Genomic DNA, 6,498 nt, shown 5'->3' with positions numbered 1-6,498 from the left:
TAGATTGGTGCATCGGCGGTGAGCAAAGTTTTGTACTTTGACGTTGCCATGATGGTAATAATGGAATCGAAAACACATGTGGTTCCTGGTTTTGTGAGAAGACCCAGGAAATTGTGAGATTTTATTTTCTGGGAGCTGATTGACTTCTTGCACAGACACATGTTGCAAACATGATGTCTGGTCTAGATGCAGTTAGGTACAATAAGGACCCAATCATGCTTCTATAAAGCGTTTGGTGAATCAGCTCATCCTTTTCATCAGACATGACCAGCTTATTTGTGGCCATGGGTGTGCTGCATGGTTTACAATCATTCATATCAAATTTGGTTAAAAGTTCTTTAGCATATTTGCTTTGATGAATGAAGGTTCCATTTTGCAATTGCTGTACTTGGAGACCAAGAAAGCATTGCAGCTCACCCATAGCACTCATTTCAAACTCAGCTGTCATGAGTTCTCTAAACTCTTCACACATTTTGGTACATGTGCTTCCTAAAATAATGTCATCCACATAAATTTGGACAGTCATTAAATCTTTCCCTCTCCATTTAATAAACAGTGTTTTATCAATGGTACCTCTTTTGAAACCATTGAGAGTAGAAAGTTGGAAAGAGTTTCATACCAGGCTCTTGGTGCTTGTTTCAGGCCATACAAGGCTTTATTTAGCCTGTAGACATGATCAGGATAAAAGGGATCCTCAAAGCCTGGAGGTTGACATACATACACCTCTTCTTGCAATGTACCATAGAGGAAAGCACTTTTGATATACATCTGAAACACCTTCATGTTGTGGTTGATAGCAAAGGCCAGGAACAGTCTGATAGCTTCCAATCTTGCAACAGGGGCGAATGTTTCATCATAATCAATCCCCTCTTCCTGTCTGTAACCTTGAACCACAAGCCTGGCTTTGTTCTTGACAACAATGCCCCTTTCATCTGTTTTGTTCTTGAAGACCCACTTTGTGCCAATGGGACTAACCTCTTTCGGCAGTGGTACAAGCTCCCATACTTGTTGTCTTTTGAACTGTTGGAGCTCCTCTTGCATGGCTTCTACCCAGCTGTTGTCTTTTAGTGCCTCTTGGTACTTGACTGGCTGATGGAGTGATAGAAAACCAGCAAAAAGACAAATGTTTTGGGTTTGGCTTCTTGTGAGCACCCCTTCATTGATGTTGCCAATGATTTGATCAGGTGGATGAGATCTCTAGAAGATTAAATCTCCTTGGTATGGTATGATGGCATTTGTTGGTGAAGGCTGCAAATGTGTATCATCTGAGCTAACCACTGCTGGTGACTTTGATGACCCAGGAGTGGCTTCAAAAGGTGGTGGAATGGGTGGTAATGAAGTGGACCACTGCTGACTTTTATCAACTATTTGAGGACTTTTGTCAGCAGTGTTTGAGGATGTGGAAGCAGTGGTAGATGGGCTACTTTGGTCAACAACTGTTGAGGTAGCAGTGGTTGAGCTTTGGCAGCTGTTTTGAACAACTGGTGCTTTTCCCTTTGTGACAGACCTTTGAGGGATGATGATTTCATACCCATAGCTGGTGATGTATCCTCTGATGGACCTGCACTATTAGTCTTGATAGCAATATTTTCAAAGGTGAATTTTTCAAGATCAAATAGATCAGCAGGATTTGCTGGGATTTTCATTGATGAAAGCTCATTGAACTTTACATCCAAAGTCTCCCCCACTACCTTGGTCCGTGCATTGAACACTTTGTAGGCCTTGGCAGTGGTTGAGTATCCCAGAAAATAACCACAATCAATTTTGGCTGCAAATTTTGAAATGGAATCTTTTAAGTTCAAAATAAAGCATGGGCAGCCAAACACTTTGAAGTATGAGATCAGTGGTTTGATTTTATATAGAATTTCATAGGCAGTCTTTTTGTGCCTGGGGTTTATTAAAACTCTGTTCTGGACATAGCAAGCAGTGTTTACTGCCTCTGCCCAGAAAGTTAATGGCAAACCTGAATCTGCAAGCATAGTTCTGGCAGCCTCAATCAAGGTTCTGTTCTTTCTTTCAACCACCCCATTTTGCTCTGGTGTTCTAGGGATGCTGTACTGCCTTACAATCCCTTTCTTCACACAGAAGGCATCCAACTCCTTATTTTTAAATTCTGTGCCATTGTCACTCCTAAAGCTTTTCACTGGAAGGTCAAATTACTTTTCAACCTGTGTCACAAAGTCTTGCAAAATGCCTGCAGTTTCATCTTTAGAGTGCAAAAAGAAAGTCCATGTAAACCTAGAGAAGTCATCAACTATAACCAAACAATATCTTTTCTTTTTGAGGCTCATCACTTGAACTGGGCCAAACAAATCCATGTGCAGCATTTGCAAACACTGAGTTGTTTTGGACTCTTCAATGGACTTGTAAGAACTTTTGTGTTGTTTTCCTTTTAAACAGGAAATGCAATGTTCAGAACATGAAAACAATTTTTGTGGTAGGCCTCTCACCAACCCATTTTTTGAAATTTCTGTTATTGTCTTAAGATTTGTGTGCCCCAGTCTTCTGTGCCAAAGTTCTGTCTCTTTGTTAGAGGCAGCTGAGAACAGACAGGCATCAGCTCTGGGACATTCTTTAGACATGTCAACAACATAAACATTGCCACTTCTTTGAGCAACAAGTTTAGTTTGACCATTTTTTATTATTGCTTCAATCTTTTTGACCATTTCTGGTCCAACAATCCTACAACAGTCTTTTGTGAAGAATGACCCAAACCCTTTGTCACTCATTTGAGATACACTCAGAAGGTTGAATTTCAGATTGTCTATTAGATTGACATTTTCAAATTTTACATTACCAGATTGCACTGTCCCAGACCCCAGAACTTTCCCTTTACTATTATTTCCAAAGGATATATCACCCCCTCCATGGATTTTAAAGTCTTTGAGGAGGGCTTTACATCCTGTCATGTGCCTGGAGCCTCCACTATCTACATACCACAGACTATCAAAGCATGCAGAAGCTCCCTGCACATGAAGTAAAAGGATTAGTTCATTAAGGACTCCAAAGCCAACAGGGCTTTGGATGGGGATTCAGCAGTGTCTGGTATGGATGCAGTGTGATGAGCAGTGGTTAAGTCAGGGGTTTGGACAGTTTTAGTAATGTTTCTTGCTAACCACTGTTAAGGGTCTTGCCCAATCACCTGCTGATACCCAAAAGGATGCCTATTCACTCTGGGTTTAGAGGGCTTTTTGTAGACCTCATAAACGTGTGGAATCCTTTGGTAAGACTGTTTTTCCCTGCCTTTTCTGAACTGATTGGCAGGAGGTGCATCAGTAACCTGAACATCTCTTTTGACAGATGTTTGGTTCAGCTGTTTTGTGACAGCTGTTTGAATTGGCACAAACAGTGGTTGTTTCTTTGTGAATTTGATCGATGGTGATGCTGATGGACTCAAGGATGTTTTAGCAAGGTACTCATTCTTTTTGATATCAAAGTTTTTGAGATACACACATGCTTGAGTTTTGTGGTTTGTTTTACCACAAACAATGCAGCTTTAAGCTGAAACTATGACACTTGTTTTGTTTATATCATAAGCTTTTAAGTGGAAACAATCTTTTGTTAGATGGTTCCTTTTCTCACAGAATTCACAAAACAAGTTATCAATTTTTTCTTTCTTCTTCCTCTTTTCAGACTCCTTTGCAGCAGAGGTTTTAACCACTGCTGGGATGTCCTTAAGAGGAATGACTTTAGCTTTTGGAGCTTTAACACCATCAGTTGATGTAAAGTCCATTGGCTTGAAATTTTCAAGAATATCACACTCATCAGACCATTTTGGTTTAAATTGATGATTTTCAATCTCCTCAAAGGCAGAGGGACCCATTGGTCTGTCAAGTGTGATTTTGTTACCAAGTTTGTCAGTGATTTTCACTTCTTGGCCATTCTTGTTTGTGGGGATGAACTCAGTAGTTACATCAGTGGTTGAAACAGATTTTTCAAAAGCAGTGTTTTCATCATCATGTTTTCTATAACCAACCCCAAATTTCACATTGCTTTTTATCTGTTTCTCAAGCATAACCTCATACCCTTTGCATGATTCCACCCATCTCTCACATGTGATCTGGGTGGATTCTAACTCCTTTTTGCAACCTTGGTATTTTTCTATCAAGGTTTGGAGTTGGGTTTTGGTTATGCTTTGCTCTTCTTTCATGCTGCAAATCTCTTTCTATTTTTCAGCCAATTTGTTTTTAAGTTCTTTTAGAGACCTTTCAAATATGACTTCATCAGACAAGATTTTATCACGAAGGTTTTCATTCACCTCTTTGATGTTAGCAAAAGCAATAATGCAATTGTCAAAACACAGTTTTTCAAGAACTTGAGGTGATACCTTTTATGTAGCCATCATTGCACAATCACATTTAGGATTTTCCTCATCTTCAGTTCTCTCTTCTAACTCACCTGTCTTTTCTTCTTCGGACCATGGATCTGTCAGTGGTTCAATCAGGGTGCCTGAACTTTCTTTCAACAGTACTTCATTTGCCACAGCAGTAACCACTTCTTCAATCACCTCATCCACTGTTTCAGAGGCCAGCTATTCCTCTTCAGATTCAACCCCCTCCTGTATTGACTCTAATGCCATCAAACAAAATTCATCATGAGAAGAAACATTAGAAGCATAGAGTGCAAAATTTTCATCACTGAGGTCTTCAGGCATACTGCTCCAATCAACAAATTCTTGAGTAAAGAAACTTTGTTGATCTGGTTGTTTTGCTACTGGAGCAGTGGTTTGTGGTGCAGGTTGCACTTGTGCCTGGGGAGCAGGGGTTTGAACATATTGGATCTGTGGAGCAGCTGTTTGGACATAATGCACTGGCACAGGAGCAACAGCATAGTGAGCAGTGTTCACATGTGCTGCTGGGGCATACTGGGCATAGTGCACAGTGTTTTGATTTTGAGGTCTAGGATTTGAACTAGGGTGAGTGATTATGGGACCAGTTGTTTGACTCCTACACTCTCTAGCAAAATGTCCTAACATGTTACACTTATAACACTTGATTTTCGATTTATCCAACCCAACCCTTAGATTCCCATGCAACCCTGGGAATTTTTGCCCTGTTCTTTTATAAAACTTGCTAGTTCTAACACTTAGCAAGGCCAGTTGGTGCAGGATGTCCATTTCCTCTAGATCAGTGGGGTCGAAATGCTGTAGATCATTGAGTTCAAAGCTTAAATTGTCTGAAATCTGGTTTTCATTTGCAGTGAATGCATAACATGTAGAGTGAGGATCAGGGTTGTTAAAATTTGCACCAGCAGTTATGTTAATAAAGTGATCATAACCCTGATCCTTACCACTACCACCAGATTCTTCTTGACCCAGAAGAGCAGTGTTACCGAATGAATAATCATCAACGGTTTTCCCTGACTCTTGTAACTTCCTTTTCTGGTTCAACTCTCTTTCGTAGGTCAGGAGTCGACCATGGAGTTGGGTCAAGGTCAGATCCTTGAACTCAGGTGAATTTCGGGTGACAAAAGCTATTGTGTCCCATTTTTCTGGCAGTGGCCTGAGGAACCTGCTGTTTTGAGTTGAGTTTTGTAAAAGTGGTTTTAACAAGCCTCAGTTCACTGATGAGACAACTGAAACGCTCAAATTGTTGCGTCAGTGATTCACCTTTAACATGACAAAATGTTTCATATTGTTGGTTCAGGATTTCCCTATTGTTTTCTATGACTTCTTCGGTACCTCCAAAATGTTCCTTAAGCGCGTCCCACAACTCTTTGGCATTGTCATAATGTAACAATCCAGCATATATTTCGTTGGGCAGCGCTGATGCTATGATACTAAACGCTTTAGCATCTAGTTCAAATTTTTGATAATCCGTTTCAGTATAATTTTCAACAGGTTTTGGAACTTCTTTTTTAGCATCTTCAGCGCTTGGCACTGTAGGAACATGAGGACCAAAGATGACAGACTTCCAACAACCTGTGCTTTGTTGAGCGAGGATGTGACCCATCCTCCTCTGCCAGATGTTGTACTTATTTCTTTTTAGCATAGGTGGTTTAAAAAGAGAACCAATGTTGTTTTTATCGTCCTGAGATTGTGACGTCATTCTTGTTGTTTTACAGGTACTGAGAAATCAACTTTAATGGTGATTAATCCTTACTCTGTTTTTCAACGACGAACAAACGATCAGTATCAACTGTTTTGAGCTGAACTATTTACGTCAAAATGATTGTTGAATCAAATTTGACTGTCCAAGCTCTGAAACCAATTGTTGGATCTGAGTTTGATTTTGATTGTATTTTATGTTTGAAAATAAGATGAAAATGGATGAGTGTGCAGCGGAAATTATAATGAAAACAAACTTTGCATACAATCAAACGAGAGTAATACTTTTATCAAACATCTTTACACAGAGAACCGAAAGATTGAATTTATTTCAACTACGATTACAATGATTGATGTAAGAATGCAAACTCCCCCTCAGCCAGAGCTCAGTAGTTTGTTCGTGCAAAGAAGACGAATGATGCAAAGAGCTAATAGAACAGTACAAAATACTG

The sequence above is a fragment of the Helianthus annuus genome, chromosome 6, assembly GCF_002127325.2.
Source record: "Helianthus annuus cultivar XRQ/B chromosome 6, HanXRQr2.0-SUNRISE, whole genome shotgun sequence".
In the NCBI taxonomy this organism is placed as follows: Eukaryota; Viridiplantae; Streptophyta; class Magnoliopsida; order Asterales; family Asteraceae; genus Helianthus; species Helianthus annuus.
Note: the sequence above shows the minus strand (reverse complement) of the source record.